The sequence below is a fragment of the Pteropus vampyrus genome, unplaced genomic scaffold, assembly GCF_000151845.1.
Source record: "Pteropus vampyrus isolate Shadow unplaced genomic scaffold, Pvam_2.0 Scaffold155, whole genome shotgun sequence".
NCBI lineage: Eukaryota > Metazoa > Chordata > Mammalia > Chiroptera > Pteropodidae > Pteropus > Pteropus vampyrus.
The window spans coordinates 98,415-115,867 of NW_011888936.1; the positions used below are offsets into that span (position 1 = coordinate 98,415).

At 38.3% G+C, this 17,453-nt stretch overlaps 1 protein-coding gene and 2 pseudogenes across 1 annotated transcript in view; 2 read left to right on the plus strand and 1 right to left on the minus strand.

Moving 5' to 3' along the window:
* The window catches only part of LOC105298479 (LIM domain only protein 7-like), a 154,673-nt gene that overhangs the window by 98,392 nt on the left and 38,828 nt on the right, over window positions 1–17,453 (minus strand). The gene's annotated exons all lie outside the window — the stretch shown is intronic.
* Window positions 12,299–12,417, plus strand: LOC111745448 (annotated as a pseudogene).
* Window positions 12,429–15,167, plus strand: LOC111745433 (annotated as a pseudogene).

A 17,453-nucleotide genomic window follows, 5' to 3' on the forward strand; every position in this document is an offset into this window, starting at 1 on the left:
TGGTCTAGGTGATGTGATGTTGCATTGAACCCTGAAGATGAAGCCTGAACTCAGAGGAAGAGAAAGACTGGACAATTCGAAAAACAAATCTCAGATTTCTCTACAGATAGACCAAAAACTGAAACAAAGGAAAATATAAATGCATATGAAGCGTGCCCTTCTGGAATGTCCTTTAATATATAGAATAAGTTTTAAGAATTAAACAAAAACATTCCAAACATAAAACCCCAACTTCAAGATTGGGGCAGGGGGCCCCTGGAGGGAGAGACTCACCAGAAAAGATAAATTGAAGAACAAAGGGGTATCTCGTAGGAAATGATCTGTAAATAAAGCCCAGTATTCAATATTTGAATCAGTGATAGGTTTGACGAGAAAGAAAAAAAATTGTTTTGATAAATCAGGCCTACAAGAGCACACCTGGAATATGCGGGGAGCTGAGGAGCTCTGCAACCAGCTAGCTCTCAGAGAATCCGGTGGAAAAACGGTCAAAGCTGTTGCCAGCTGCAACTTTGTTAAAGCCAAAAAGGATGCTGAAAATTCATCACTTGTTTGAGAAAAGAACAAACTTGTATGGAGGCTTGAAGCAAAGCATAGATGGAAAACCAAAACACTATGAGATGTTTGTAACTTGACTGGTATTCTTTAATACGTCTGTGGGCTCCAAGTGATCGATTTACTAAAAAGATTCTCCTGCTTGTGTTAAATGTATTGGGAAATTGACAGAAGTGGAAAAAAATAAGCCTAAAAGTTGAGAGCTAATTAGCAAATCATTCCAATATTTTTCTAAAAATTTTATCTTAGTGAAATAAATGAAATGAAGCCTTCTGCTATTTGTACAGGAAATCTAAGCCTACCTAATGAAAATATAGTTAATGCTACATAGAAATGTGGACTGAATGCTGCGGAATAACTCCGCTTGGGGAGAAAGAAAACGCTTGAAAGAAAAAAATAATATTTATTGGAGGTAGCCAGGTAGAAAAAAGGGGAAGAGAGAGTATAAAATAAATACAAAGTTGTCTTCACTCCAGAGGCCGATCTCCTTTCCCACAGTTCTCAGTGGTACTCTAAAATATGGACTTCAATAAATATTTGTTGAATGAACACTGCCCTCTGGTGGCCCAGAAGTGCAGCATACCTTGGAGTCATTGTGGGTTCAGTTCCAGACCTCTGCAATCAAATGAATATTGTGATAAAGCAACTCATACAATTTTTTTGGTTTCTCAGTGCATATAAAAGTTATGTTTACACTACGTATAGTACATTAAGTGTGCAAAAGCACTATGTCTAAAAAATAACATATATACCTTAATTTGAAAATACTTCATTGGTAAAAAATGCTAACCATCATCTGAGCCTTTGGTGAGTTGTAACCATTTTGCTGGTAGAGGGTCTTACCTTCGATTTTGTAAAAAGCACAATATCTGTAAAATGCCATAAAGCAAAGTACAATAAAATGAGGTATGTCTATATCCAAATTGTACTTTGTATTCTAGAACTTTCCCATGTCCTTTGTCTTCAAAACATACCAATCCCTTATTCTAGCCACTTAAAGACTCAGATCTGACATGACAGTAGAATATTTCTGACAAAACAAATCCTCCCATATAGCTAACTGGTAGTAACCTTATAATAAATCCAAAATAGTGATAATGCCTTTCACGCAGGCACAACCCATAATGTATCCCTCAGTTCCCAGAGAAAGACTAATTTCACAGGCGCCTGCCTTCTCCTAAATGTTCCCCCAATTCTTTCAGTGCAAGGATTTGTTTTCAGACATTGCTTCCACAAACTGCCTGGACCCTTCCATATTTTCAACGTATTTTATCCCTTACAGGGGATAAAAAAAGGTAAAGTGAATCTTGGTCTGATGGCGCCTCCCTTCCCAGTAAATTGATATAACTAAGTAGCTACATTCTCCCTATTTATCACTCCTTCTTTCATGTACATAATTACAGATGATAACGTTAATTCATATATTGGGACCCACAAAATACAAGCCATCCCAGTAGCCTGAATCTAAACCTAAATCAGGCTGCACTTACAGGAAATGCCCGTCAAGGAACCTAACGTCCACCAACCAGAATCCTCCAACTCAGCTTTAGCTAGCTCTCCTTACCTTGCAAAACAGGACCTTCTGGCCTTATCAGGAAATCCCCTGACTCCTAGCCAATCACGTCCGCTTCCACGCTTCTGCCTCTAATACCCCATGAGGCTCACTCGTGCCTCAAATCCCTCAGGAACACTGTAGTCTGCTGGTGAGGCACTGTGCTCTCCCAACCCACGCGTTCTTTTTCCTTGAATAAGGACATCAAATTCATTACTAAATTCTATTATTTTTTGTCATTTGACACAGATACTTCCCCTACATCCAAGCCAACTTTTCTCCATCTTCTCTCATTCTTAAATGTTTGGATCTGTCAACCACCATCACGGAGAGCTATGCATTCAAAGGTAAGCTTCGAAGACTGGCTTTCATTTCAGCATGTTCCTCATGAGCCATTTGGTACAAACCATGAACAGCTGAGTACTGAGTTTCCATAGGACAAATCCAAGTTAAATATTCCACAGGCTCCACTGCTTCCTTTCCTTGAAAGGGCATGGACGCCACCCAGGACAGGCAGATAAGACTAAAATGCACTTCCTTCCACTTTACACAAACATGAGTCAATTCTAGCCAGAAGGGAAAAGAACACTCAAATATGTGCCTTTGCAGCTTCATTCCCAGTGGCCAGCAGAGTTTACAGAGACTGTAAACCTCCATTATTCCAAGTTCACGTCTGCCGTTTACTAAGTTTGTACAAAATAAAATAAAGGCAAATTCCATGGAAAAATCTAAACCAAGGGACACTCAGAGGCAAAACTTTCCTCCTTATCTAACAAATTCTGGGGAAATTACCTGTAAGATAAAGGATTGGAAAGTTATGGAAAACATGCTTAAACCTTCCAATATCACTGCTTTTACACAATAATTAACAAATAGCCGAAATAGTTGGAATTTACCAGAGTTAGTCCAATAAGTCACAACATCACAGAAAATCAAACCTTGACGATTACCTGAGAGCTGACATCTGAAGCTCTTTGCAAACTATAATCACTATAGATAAGAAAACTAAAGCTCTTCACTGGAAGAGTCGAAGAAAAGTGAAACGGTTAGTGAAGAATGGACCATACACAGTAACAAGCACAAGCTTTGGGTCACACACATCTGCTGTCCAATTCAGGCTCTGCCTCTCTAGCCATGGTACATAATTTCTATGCCTCTATTTTTTCTCTTAGGAAACCAAATTTTAATAAGAAAGCCAACTCCCATGTCCTTCCCACAAGAATTTCTATCTTCCATGGTAAAAGCTTTCAAAAGAAAAAAAAATGCTGAGAAAGTTCAAAGTGACAAGGTTTGGATACATAAACAATATTCTTTTCCACTATTCTATAGAGCCAGTGGATACATTTAAGAGACTTCCCAGAAGTTTAAAAGTGCTAGAGAAGAACCGCACAGCAGCTAAACAGGAATCTGTTAGAAAAATATAAGTATATGATTGCATTAAATAAGAACTAAGATAACTAGTGCTGAGACATAACTTCTGCTCTTTGAAAGACACTGTTAAGAGAATGAAAAAAATCTAACCACTGAGAAAAATTTTTGCAAAATATAACCGAAAAAGTCTCGTATCTGGAATACAGAACTCTAGAAAACAAACGACCCAACTTAAAAAAATGGGCAAGTAATCTAGACAAACACGAATCAAAGAAGATAGATGGATGGCAAATAAGCATACAAAAAGGTGTTCGACATCATTAGCACATTAAGAGGAAGCTGCGAGTTTGGATGTCTGACCTCCGACAGCTTTCAAGTCCCCAGCCCTCTTCTTTCGTCTTTGCCTCACGTCTGGGCAACCTGATAAGCAAGCCCACACGCACCCTCTGTCTCTTTGGCACCACAGAAATTTCAAACCATACAGACCCGGCTGACAAAAGGGCCTATCCCAGCTCTACCCCTTAACTACAATAAAAATCCCAAACCGCCAACACCTTCTGCACCGTGTTTCACGCCAGACAAAACTTAAGCCCTTCTCCTCAGTGAAGCCTTTTGCTATGTATTATGTGAGGAACAAATTTTATTTCGCATTCATTTGTACCTATGTGTTATTCGTCCTGACATCTATAAATTCTTGGGGGAAGGGAGGGCTATTGCCTAGTGTCCAGCAGAGGAAGCTGGGTGTTTGAACAAAAGAATCGGTCCTTAGAGAGATGTAGATTAAGACCACTAGGAGGTACTACTGCATACCTACAAACATACGACTACGACATTTTAGAATGGTTAAAATTTTAAGAACTTAGAATAACAAGTGTTGACAAGGGTATAAAAAAACCAAAACTCACCTGCATTACAGGTAGGAGGGCAAAATGGCAGGGCCACAGTGAAAAAGTTTGCCAATTTCTGATAAAGTTAAACATAGACTTACAATAAAACCCATCAATGAACTCCTCAGCATTTACTCAAGTGAAATAAAAAGCCTGTCATGAATGTTCATGGTGGCTCATAATTGCCAGAAACTAGAAACGACCCAAATGTCCTTCAAATGGGAATCGATGAACTGTGGCACAACTATTCCATGAACACCACTCAGCTGTAAAAAGGAATGAAGTACTAATACAAGCAACATCATCAATGAGTCTCAAATGCATTAGGCTAAGCGAAAGAAGCCAGACTCTAAAGGCTACAAATAGTATGATTCCAGGTATATGACCTTCTCAAAATGACAAAACCACAGGGACCTGTAAAGATAGAAACAGAGAGTGGTTTGCCAGAAACAGGATGAGGAGGGAAGGGTCGACTATAAAAAATTTGACCATAAGGAAATCTGGAGGAGTGATAAAACTGCTGGATCTTGATTAGGTGGCAGTCACACAACTGTATGCCTCTGTCACGACTCAGTACACTAAAAAGGGTGGATTTCACAGTAAATTATTCAAAAAAAAAAAAGGTAAGAGGCAACAGTGTAAACAATATTTAGAAATGTCATTATTTGAGCTGATATTAAAAGAGGTTGAAGATAGTGATTCTTAAACTGTACTGAGAATGAAGAATCACCAAGGCCATTTGCTAATAGGTTAGATTTTCCCTCTGCCTCCATTCAAGAGTCCGTGGGTCCAGCCTTGGAGATGGGAATATGCACCTTTAACGAGCGCTCGAGACTGTATTGAGGCAGGTGCTCCCACGACTACACTTTGAGTGTTTCACAGCATTATCCTGGCAAGAGCTGACACAAACGCCCTTCCACTTCTTCATCTGAATGTGTCTCGTTTCTTTCCAAAGCTCAGCATCTCTAGTGGCTCGAGGCAGAATCCAGGATGTTACAAAGACAGAAACAGCTGAGACCAGAAGAAACAGGGGCTTTCTCACTGGAGGAAGTAGGCATAAGAAACATGATAAGATATCAGCTGCTATGGATGGCCTTTTGCAAGTTTCCAAGTCTCAGAGAGCTAGAGATTTCAGATAAACATCTGTTTAGTGTCCTGAACAGTTTTACCAAGCTGGAAAAACAAGAAAGAAACTCACAGATGAGCACAGATTAATATGACAAGAAAAGTTACTCATGGAACATCTAAACCACTGTGTTTCAAACAGGAAATAATAATTCTCCATTTTCTAACATCCATCCACTCCATTATAATCTAGTAAAACACTTATTAAAAAAAAAAAAACTATGCTGAATTCCCGTGTGTAAACCAATGGGAATAAAGCTGGTCTAATAAAGGGGTTTGGGGTGAGGTGGGAGTGGCATAAGGTTCTGAGCATCACTGAAAAGCCATGTGCTCCACAAATCCTATCACAGAGAAATCTGCTCTGTGGAGCCCCATTAAGAAACATTCCTTAAAAAAAAAAAAAAAAACAGTTGCAGGGATAAATGCACAGACTTCTGTTAGGACACACAAGAAATCCAGCTAAATTCCACTGTAAGATTTTCAGCAAATTCAGTAAATTTGGCTGAACTTTCTAATAAACAACTCATTAGTTATTCTGTATGTTTATCTGACTTCTTCACTAACATATCCCAAACACCTAGAAAAGTCACTGGCCCATAGTAGGTACTCAAATATTTATTGAATAAATAACTAAACATAAACTAGCTTTAAAAAATTAATACGAAACATATCCCCAGTATATTCAAAATGTGATTACAGATACTGGTAAGAATTGACGGTAATGATTAATTCTCTCAGGAAATAACTGGAATTTTTAAGGACCTAAGTAAATGAACCTCTAATTAGTAAAAAGTATTAGAGCGGATTTTTGTAGAAAGGACTTTGCACGGTCCATATCTTCCAGCAGCCATGCCATCTCTCCAATGTGCCCGCCTTTTCTGGTGTTGAATGTCTATGTTATTAGCTATGTCTCTTCTGAATTAAACAAAGTCACGAAAAACAAATCCAGAACAAAAAATACTTCGGCTCCTTCTATACCTACCATAAGTAAGGGCTTAAAAGCCTTTCTTAAAAAGCAAGATGAGTTGTTCTTACCAGAGGCACAAAAATAAAAGTTGTACTACCAGGATTTGATCCTTCCCCCAAAACTCATAGCTTTCATATTAAAAGCTGTGACTTAAAGTTATAAGCCTAAGTTACAGTTTTAAACATTTACTAGGTAGACAGCCTTTTAAGAAAGGCTTATGTGCAATCATCAAAGAATTGTCACTTTATTACAGAAAAGTGCCACCCCTAAATAGTCATTTTTGCTTTAGCAACAATGAGGGGGTTGTCCTAAACTTATTTACCTAGCATCCCTCTTTGCAGCTAAAAGCTTTAATAACGCAATGCCTTCTCATCTTGTTTGCTGGTGACACACGGTTTGAGTTTCACATTCACCTGAGAGCTGCTGTGGAATGCATTAAATAAGGAATGTTTTATCCACAGCAGAACAAACCTAATCTTCAGGCGTGGACTGATACAAAGAGAAGGACATTCATAAAATTCAAAAGAAAATCAACACCTGACAAATTCCTGCTCCCCGGCCCTAGCATCACATTACCTGCTACATTGCTCCCAGGGACGTTTCCCACTACAGTCAGAGATGCAGGTTTTCACAGTAATGTAAAGCAGACAGTCTGGAATGCTTGATTTCTTTGTGTATAATTTAGATACGAGACAAGCTCTAAAAAATCTTTTTTGTTGTTAACTATAATTACATTAACAATCATAAAGATTAATGAGTAGCAACAGTCACTGTTTCATCAAATCTGTCAAATATTCAGTCTGGAGAGAGTCATATATTTAAAAACCAATATGCTATACTTGACAGCATAATTGTATTCATCCATTCCACCAACATTTACTAATCGTCTACTACGCTCCAGGTAGGAAGCTAAGGATACTCCTGCATATATATTTATTTATTAGTCACTTGATTTTTTATATGCAGTCTTTCACAAATGTGTGCAGTTTTAGAGAAAACTTTGTAAAATTTCCATGAATCTTAATTATGACTTTGCTTCTAAGAAGTACTGTGTAAATGACATCTCTGTGTGTGTGTGTGTATGTGTGTTACAAGGAGGAGAAATTTACAAACAGAAAGGCCAATTTATAAAATGTTCTTCAATTTTATGAGTTCGAGCATGATGTCTCATTGGCTACCTTATTCAACTAAGGTAATAACTCACCTTTTGTTTAAAGAATAGCATTCCAGCAATGAAGGAGTGGGTAACATTTAGATATAGAGCTCGCTCTCAGAGAGCTCACCCACCACCACCTCAGAGTTTGCCTCTAGCAACAAAGATGTCTTAGGATTTGTCCTATTGGTTCAGACTTCCACCAAACACCAAAGGGGACAAATTTACTGTTAAAGTGTACAGATGAAACTTATTGGATTTCGTTAACCAATGTCATCATAAAATATAAATAAATAAATACTACTTATTCTACTACTCTAATGAGAATATTGTCCACATGCTGAAACCAAATGGATCATTTCCTTTGAGCAGGTTTTCTCTGCCTTTCAAAAACTAGGCTAAAACCCAGTGAGAAAATCAGCATATTTGGTTTGAGATGCCATCATATTTCATGTAGTTCTGTGTATACCCTAACCCTCAAGTCCAATGTGGAGAAGGCCAAGATATTAAGAATAAAAGCTAAGAATTTAGTCCTTCCATTCACTTGCATTCTTCCATTGCATTTCACTCTGCTTTGAGTTTACCAATACACACACACAGAAGCACTCTGACCTCTAACTCTCCACAAGTGTTTTTACTTTCGTTACGTTTTTCACAATCAACATGTGATTTCACAGCATCCATAACAACGTTTCTCAAACTGTAATCCACAATAATTTCCCTGATGGTCCACAAATGGTTATACCCTCATTCAAACAGGAAAAGAGGAAAGGGTAAGACCAAGAGGTGATTCCCCTCAGTCTACCCCTCTTTGCCAAAAAGGCAATAGCTCTTCTGGATGCTCTACCCCCTAGTCCTCCACGACTCATGGTGACCTCAGCACAAGGATGTCTGAGAAGACAAATCTTTTCAAATGGATTTACTAACATTCTTATAAATGTCAGGGGGTCGGATGGTGAAGAGAGAAGAACAGATATCAGGTGAACGACTTGTAATGTCTGCCATAGGTATATCGGTCATGTGAAAAAAAAAAAAGATAAATTCACCTGAGTGGATATTTGAGGGAAAAATAAAGTTAAATCCATAGTTCATGCCTTAGATATAAGTTAATTCTAGATAGATCGATTATTTTGAAGCATATAAAGTGAATCCACAAAATAACCTAAAGAAACCAGAAGAATTTTTATACTCTAAGAAAGAAAAAGGTCTCTATAATACAAAAACCCAGAAATCACAAAAGATTAATAAACTCAACTACATACAAATTTTTTTTAAAGTTTCTGATTAGAAAAATGAAAGTTAAAACACAAACAAACACAAAAAAAATTTGCAATACACATGCTAGACAAAGAGCCAGTTTTCTTTTAATAAAGGGGGTAGAAATAGTTAACAGAAAAGACAAATTGCTCTTAAACGTATTAAGAGATGATCAATCTCACTTATCAGAAAAACACAAAATCAAAACTACTAAATACCATCTTTCGCTTTCTGATTGACCAAGAATGAGAACAGGGTAATAGACCCTCTACTACATAGCTGGTGGGAACGAAACTCTCTAGAGAAGAAAACTAACAACTCAGCAGCTGGGAACTATCCTGCAATTATAATTGCACACATGCAAAATGACCTATGCCCAATGATATTCACTGAAACATTACTGTTTGTAATGACGAACATCAGAACAAATTTAAATATCTATCAAAAGAAGAAGAGTTAGAGCAATTCTAGTTCATCCATTCGATAGAATACAGTAATTATAAATATTAGATTTTATGACTGGAAAAAAAAAAAACTTTTAAAGCTCCTGTGTGCCAATACGGGAGGGCAGTCAGCTATACTGTTAAGTACCAAAACCAAGGAACAAAGTAGTATATACACTATGTTTCCATTTTTACTTTTAAAAATTAAGCAATGAATGAAACATGCAGACGACCCAAAGTATTCAGATTTCTCAGATGTCATTTCGATATTTGTTTCACTCCCTAAGCCCAGTGGACCTGCCCTTTCCCACCAGCTCAAGGTGATGCAGAGCCTTCGGAGGTGAGCAGGCAGCAAGCTGGCTTCGGAACTGATCTCCAAAGCTGATCTGACACACTTTACTCCTTGGCAAAGAGCCTGAGCAGGGAACGATCCAAAATGTCTTCACCACAAATTTAACCAACTATAGATTCACTTTTTTTTTTTTTTCAACAAATTTCTATTATAAGAATTGAATGTTGATGGGAAATTGGCTCTCATTTAATCTTTGATCACATATTTTCATCACTATCTGGTATTGGGAGAACAATGACACTCGAGGGCTTCACGGGGGCTAGAAGGAACAAGGAGAATTTGTATTAAATTAGCTGGTTTGGGTGAGGAGGGCGCACTGGAAAGCAGAAAAGTTTTCTGCTTCTCAGTGGGAGAAAATAAAAGCAGCAATAGGAATGAGCCACAAGAGCTATTTTGTAACTTTCCTTTAACTTAAGGACATTGGAACAAGTTCAGAAAGCCACAAAATCTCAATTTCCCCTACTTCGGCCTGCTTTTCTAATTCCCATCCCAGTTCAGCTACTGTCTCATCTAGTCACACTTCTCTCCTATTAAGAAAGGACCAAAAAGGGGGAGAGGGGACATACATTCTATACTTCCTGACTTCTGGACAAAGTTCTTAAGGCCTCTCCCTGTTCTAAGGGCCTAGAAAGGGTAAACCTTGGAAGTCAAGCCTATAGTGTATACAACCCGCAACCTCCCCCAGAGGCCAGAGAATACCCAGGTGCAGCTGTGAGGGAAACCCTTCACCAGAGATGTTCTCTGCACTCTTGGCACTGGGCTCACTGTTCCACCAGGTCGCAGACCTACCCCGTATCCTGAAACCTTTGCTGGTGAACCACACGGCGTCTATACTACATGCAGAATGTACTAAAAAGTGCTGTCGGGAAAGAACAACCAAAACAAAAATGTAAGTCCTGTTTTCATGGACCTCATAACCACTTTGGGATCAAAAGCTATGAATGTACGTGTGCCGGCCCACACAAGCAGTCTCTAGAGTCTTACGACGGAGCAGCTTTCGCAAACTGAAAAACCTCAGCACGTAAGCACAAAAGGGACAAAATGGCAAGTGGCCTGTGACAGATGAGGCTAGGCATGCGGCATGCAGTACAGGGTTTATCTTAACCTTATTCCTCCCTATCACGCAATCTCTCCTAGCCTTATCAGCCAGACTTCCTGGAAGAGAATTCTATACTCCCTATCCTTAGGACTGCATCTCGCTTAACTTCTCAGTGAACTTGTTTGTCTTCCACCTTCACTCTGAAATACTCTAAGCCACTAGCGAGATCCAAATTTTCAGATTAAATAGAGATTTCTCAGTTATTTTCCTGAACTTTGGTCTGATACTGTTTATTTCAGCATTTAACTATTTGCAAATCACAACCCGCAAACTTTTTTGGAAATCTGTTGAATGCTATGGACCCTCACCCCAGAAAAATCATACACATGCACACACACACATGCACATGCACACAAGCACACACGTATACACATGCACACAAACACACACACATGCATACACAATAGAGGGTTCAGAAACCCCCTGAAACTTAACCCTGGACCAATTGGGTCAGTAGATCCCAGGTTAAGAACTGTCAGCCACTTGGTTTCTGTAACAACTTTCCCTAACAAATTACTCCACTTACAATTTGAATCTCCTTCCTGGATTCCTCTTCCTAGGCCCACCTCTTAAACATGGCTGCTCCCTAGGGTTATGAATTCAGGTCAATGCTTTCATTCAAAAACATCCCTCCTTGCTCATCCACTCTCATGATGTCAGTCATCAGCAGCATGCTTCAGAGTCTTAAATCCATTATCTCCGGCCCAAACCTGTAAGAATCATACATCCAGAACTACCACTGGGAGGATAACTCTACTTTGGCTGCCATAATACTCAACGTGACCAAAATTAAACTCACCATCCCCTCTCACTTCCTCACCCCCCACTTAATTAAGTTGTCTTTCTCAGTTATTAATGCCAATGAAATATCATGATTCCATTTCTAGGATGGCCAAGTACTTCCTATCAGACCAACTCTCCCACAGATAGAAACTATAAACTCAGGACTTCTAGACATTAAAAAAAAAAAAAAGTTCTTCTGAAAGCACTAGAAAGCAAATGAGAGCAGGCAATGCCTGGAGGCGAGCTGACTGTAGAAGAAGGAACTGCACTAGGTGAGTTTCCAGTTTTTTAAGGTTTATGGCCTAAGGACACACCCCCGCCCCTGCTATGCAAGTGGCTCAAATTCTGGTTAAAAAAAAAAAAAAAAGACAGTCTCACTGGGCTGGGAACTAGAGGACAGAGCCCAGGACAATCACAGTCACTAGAAAATGAGAGGAAAATTCCAGGATAGAGAGAGAGAGCAAGAGAGAGGAAGTATAAAAACTTCTCCCAAATCACTAGGTGGCCCCTGAGCCGCAGATGTGCAGGCAGACTCCGAGCTCTCTAGCCAAGGCAACAAGAGCCGAACTGAGATTTAAGCTGCTGCCACGATAGCAAAAACAGAATTTGCAGTTTGAGTCTAGACAAATTAAGTGTCTGCTTTAACCAAACAAAAATATCATTTTTTGCCAAAATGTAATAAAACTGAGAGCTCACACAACATGTCATTTATAATGTCCAGGATGCAACCCAAATTACTTGAGATTAAAAAAAGCAGGACTACGGCCATGCCACCCTGAACAAGCCCGATCTCGTCTGATCTTGGAAGCTAAGCAGGGTCTGGCCTGGTTAGTACCTGGATGGTAGACCACCTAGGAAGACCAGGTGCTATAGGCAAAAAAAAAAAAAAGCGAGAAACAGGAGCTCATTCCCAAAGAAAAAGACAACCAAGGGAGTCAGCAAGGTTCTAATTAGCAAGCAAATATTTTAAAGCAGCTATCATTCCAATACTCACATATAGAGAGGAAAAATGCTCATAATAATAGTGAAAGGAAATCTCAGCAGAGAATTATAAACTATAACAATGAATAACAATGACAAGAAAAAGTACCAAATAAAAATTCAAGAACTGAAAAATAAAATATCTGAAATAAAAATTCACTAGATGGGATTAACCACAGAAAGGAGATGACAGAGCAACGAGTCAGTGAACTCTGTGAAGATATTGAGGATGTACTTCACATCAACACAAATTATTCAGTTTGAAGAACAGAAGGATGAAAGACTGAAAAAACAAATCTTAGGGACCTGTGGGACAATATTAAAATGTCTAACATAATTGGATAACAATTGTAACTGATGTCCCAGAAGAGAGGAGAGAGGCCTGACCTCAGCGGGCCAGTGCCACGTTTTCTCAGGCGGGGTCCCTGGGCTCTTGGCCCAGGCTGTGCAGCTGCGATGGAACCAAGTTCGAAATATGGCAACTTTGAAAGATGTTACCAGGCAAGTAAAGTCAATTAAAAACATCTAGAAAATTATGAAGTCTGTGAAAATGACAGCAGCAGCAAAATATGCCCAGCTGGGAGGAAGTTAAAACCAGCTGGAGTATATGGAGCCAAATCTTTGGCTCTGTATGAAAAAGCTGATATTAAGGTGCCTGAAAACAAGAAGAAACACCTCCTTATCAGTGTGTCCTCAGACTGAGGGCTTCGTGGTGCTGTCCATTCTTTGGTTGCTAAACAAATGAAAAGTGAAATGGCTACACTTCAGACAGCCAGGAAAGAAGTTAAGATTGTTGAAATTTGTAATAAAATTAGGGGTATACATCACAGGACTCATTCTGACCAGTTTCTGGTGACATTCAAGGAATTGGGAAGAAAACATCCTACTTTTAGAGAGAAGATCAGTCATTGCTCTGTAATTATTAAATTCTGGATATGAATTTGTAAAGGATTGATGGTTTTTAATAGATTTAGGTCTGTCACCTCCACAGGACAGAAGAAAAGCCCACCTTTGCTTTTAACGCCATTGTAAGCACTGAGAGCATGAGAATCCGCAATGCTATGGATGTGACGTGTTGCAGAACTGCCAACAATACAACCTGGCCAATGCCATGTACTATTTGCTAAGAAATCCACCACAAGTACCATGTGCCAGGATGATGGCCACGGATGACGCTGGCGAGAATGCTTGTGAGATGACTGACAAGTGACTTTGACTTTCTATCACACCCGCCAAGTTGTCATCACAAAGGAGCTGATTGAAACCATCTCTGGTGCTGCAGCTCTGAATGAATGAAAATCAAGTTTCATGCTCAGCCAAGAGGTAAAAAAGGAAAATTCAGCCAGCTGATTTTGTTTTTAGCTTACTGCTGTCCTGGTCAAAAGAAATTATTGGTCCATTGTTTAAGTTACTAAAGACAGCAAGATATTTGTAAATTATAATGAACAACTTACAATAATTAAGAAAAGGAGAGAATGTGGCAGGAAAATAATATTTGAAAAAATAATGGCCAAAATTTCCTCAAAAATTGGGAAACATGTTTAACAATTCATGAAGATAAGCAAATACCAGAAAATCTAGAAAACAACTAGAGAAAGATGACACATTGAATATAGGAGTGCACTGATTTGAATTACAAGGTCTTCCCATCAGAGACAATGGAAGCCAGAAAACAGTGCAACACACCTTTAAAGTGCCCAAAGAAGGAATCTGTCCACTCAATGTGGACACTGAGTGCCAGCATCCCATGCCAAAAGCCTGGGAGTGAGCAGGACTTCTTCCTCATACAAACCTTCCAGGATGACTGAGTCTATGTACTTAGGATCCCTCCATTTTTATCACCATATCTACCCCAAGGAAGCTCTCATCTCTCTCCTGAATTACAGCAATAGCTGTTTAACTAGTTTCTTTGCCCCAGGCTGGCCCCTAAGCACTCTGTGCTTCATATCACCACCATGCTCTCGAAATAGACTGATCACATCACCCTCTTGCAAAAGTCACTCAGTGACTCCCTCCAGCACTCAAAATAAAATCCAAACTCTTTAGAACAGCATTCAGACTTCTGGGTCTCAGGATGCCTTTATACTCTTAAAAATTATTGAAGGCCCAAAGAGCTCTAGCTTATGTAAGCTTATCTATCAATATTTACTGTTTTAGAAATTTAAAGAGAAATTTTTCAAACACGAGAAGCGGCAAGTCCATACACCGTTAAACTTGAGAGCAATGATGTCATCACATATCATGGAGCCTCTGGAAAATTCTCAGCACACTCACGATAATTAGGGTTAAAAAGCCAAATAAAAATCAGCATTGTTTTGAACTTGTAGGACCTCCCCCCACACCACCCCCCACCAACACACATGCATAAGTGTCTCAGGGACCTATAGGGGTCTCAGAACACCACCCCTTGAAAACGGCTGCTTGAGATGATTCATTCTGGTGCCATGCTCCTCTAAGCTCCAGCTGGAGTTCAGGGTGTTTCCCTGACAACACCACTCTCCCTCACGTTCTGCACACCTGTTCCCCTTTAGGAAAAAAACGCCTTTCAATTCCCCATTTCCCAGCTAACTCCGACTCATTCCCAAGACTGAACCAAGCATTGCCTCCTTAGAAAGCATTTCCTAATCTTTTCCCAATAATCTGATTCTGACGTCTCTCCTCTCCCAAAGCTCCCTCTGCCTATCTGCATTACGGCACTGACCAGACAGCTACACCAAGAAATACCACATAGGACGTCCATTTCTGTATTCCGGAATAAGGTCCAGAATTCACTCATGCATTTGACACACACACACACACACACATGATCCTTAATGGAAACTGACCTAATGAAGAAATGAAGTCAACCACACCCTTAAACTCTAAATACTAAAGTTAGCAACCTTCCCTGTGAGGCTACAAGCATACTATTTACTCTACTTCCCAATATCAAAATTATTAGGAAGTTCTCCTTTATAATAAAAATCTCAGTTACCTAAGGATGAACATTTTAGACCTCTCAGAGTTGAAATAAAGTATAGAAAAGGAATTTGGCAACAAAAGTAAAGGGTCCAAGAATCATTTCTGATGGTGAAGAAATAGCTCTCAAAACACCTTAGCAACAATATTGGGTCACCAGGCAAAATTCTAATATGTGTGAAATTAAGATGGCCTAATTCTCACAGAGAAATGAAAAAGCACTCTGATTGGCTATTTTTCACATAAAAGCTACAAAATAAACAATGGGGGGGAAAAAAAAAGAAAGATCCCAATATCACATACTTGTTTGTCAAGGAGGGCAGCTGCAGAAGGGTACAGTCCCCAGGCCTGGCAAATAAAACATCCCAAACTTAGTCCTCTTTCTCAACAGCCTAGGGCCAGTTACCAAATGAACATAAAGAGGGGAGAACGTGCTGCCTGTTCAGTTTTGCAGGAAGAGGCTGGAATGGCCTCAGGAACACAGTAAGGACCAGTAAGGACCCAGGACAGTGCCAACTCCTTTTGCGACACCATCTTGGGTCGTGGAGAATATTAAACGCCTCATTCTAGAACAGTGCAGAATTGAGAACACTTTAGGAAGATTTTCACTTTTTAAAGTATCTAAATCCTGACATGAAAATTAAGACTTGGGGAAGATTTTATTTTCAAAAAGAAAAATTACAATTACAAAATAGCCACAGTAATATCCAACTTCCAAATATAAACCTTTTTATTGTCAGCTTTTAAAATGTATTTGAGTGTAAGTCGTAAGCATGGCTTCTATCAATAAGAAAGTTTTTTTTTATTTTTAAATTTTTAAGTTTATAACTTGTTTTACATTTTCTTTGACTCCAATTTAAGTTAGAAATACATTAGAATATTCTTGCACCAAACATTATTGAAAAAAATCTTGATCTTTTTTTATTTTTCTTCTAAATATCCTATAAAACTTTTCATAACACAGAAAATAGGATTTTAAATAGAAAACATACATTTGGTTGAATAACTACCAACACTAGTAGAAATCTAATCATTTCTGGTTTCTAGCTACCAAAATTAAATAGCTACAGAACCTATAAAATGTGGGCCAAGCATACAGATACAAATTGCCTCTAAATTAGAACTCTATCAAGTTAATTAATCCATTCAGACTAAAACTTTATTATTTTACAAAACAAGAATCCAGAAGTAAATCTGATCTTTTCCCATATAAAGTTTACAAAGTATCTAAATGACTACTTCCAAGCCAGAATATAAGGAACAATAACTACACCATAGAAAGATCATAAGAAACTATCAGAACAAATTTGTTTCTGAACTCTAACTCGTTCTAAAATTTACCTCAATCAAAAAATTTGAAAAATTTCTGAAAGCTTTAAATTTCTAAAGAAGTTACTAAAAAATCTGCTAGGGTATTCCACCCAAGGATAAGAGCACACGAACAAATTTAAAACTATTATGAAGCATTTGGTATAACTAACTGAGAAGCCATTTTATTTCCACAAAAAACAAACGATACTAAAAAATTTTATTCTATACACATATCTGACATCATATCATCAAGCTAACTTAAACTAAGTAATGGAAAGTGTATTTTCATCAGCCATAGGGCTTCTCAAAGATGATCATATAAATGAGGCTTGCCAGGTTAGCTACAGAAATATTATCTTACACTAATTTTGTACTATGAATGTAGAAGAAATGTGTAAAAGATAGGAATTATGAGGTCAATAAATACATAATCCACATAACATATGTCTACATGTTTCAATATATTAAGGTAGAATTAAAAGACTAGAAAACTGTTCTTTCTTTTTTTCCTATGTTCTCTTAGCCAACTTGAATAGCTAAATTAAAATCAAGGCAACTTTTTAGATTAAAAAATAATATTTAAGAATTCATTGACACTTTTTATATTAACCTTTTCTATCTCAAAGTGCCATTTATGGGATATAAAAATAAAGGAAAAAAAA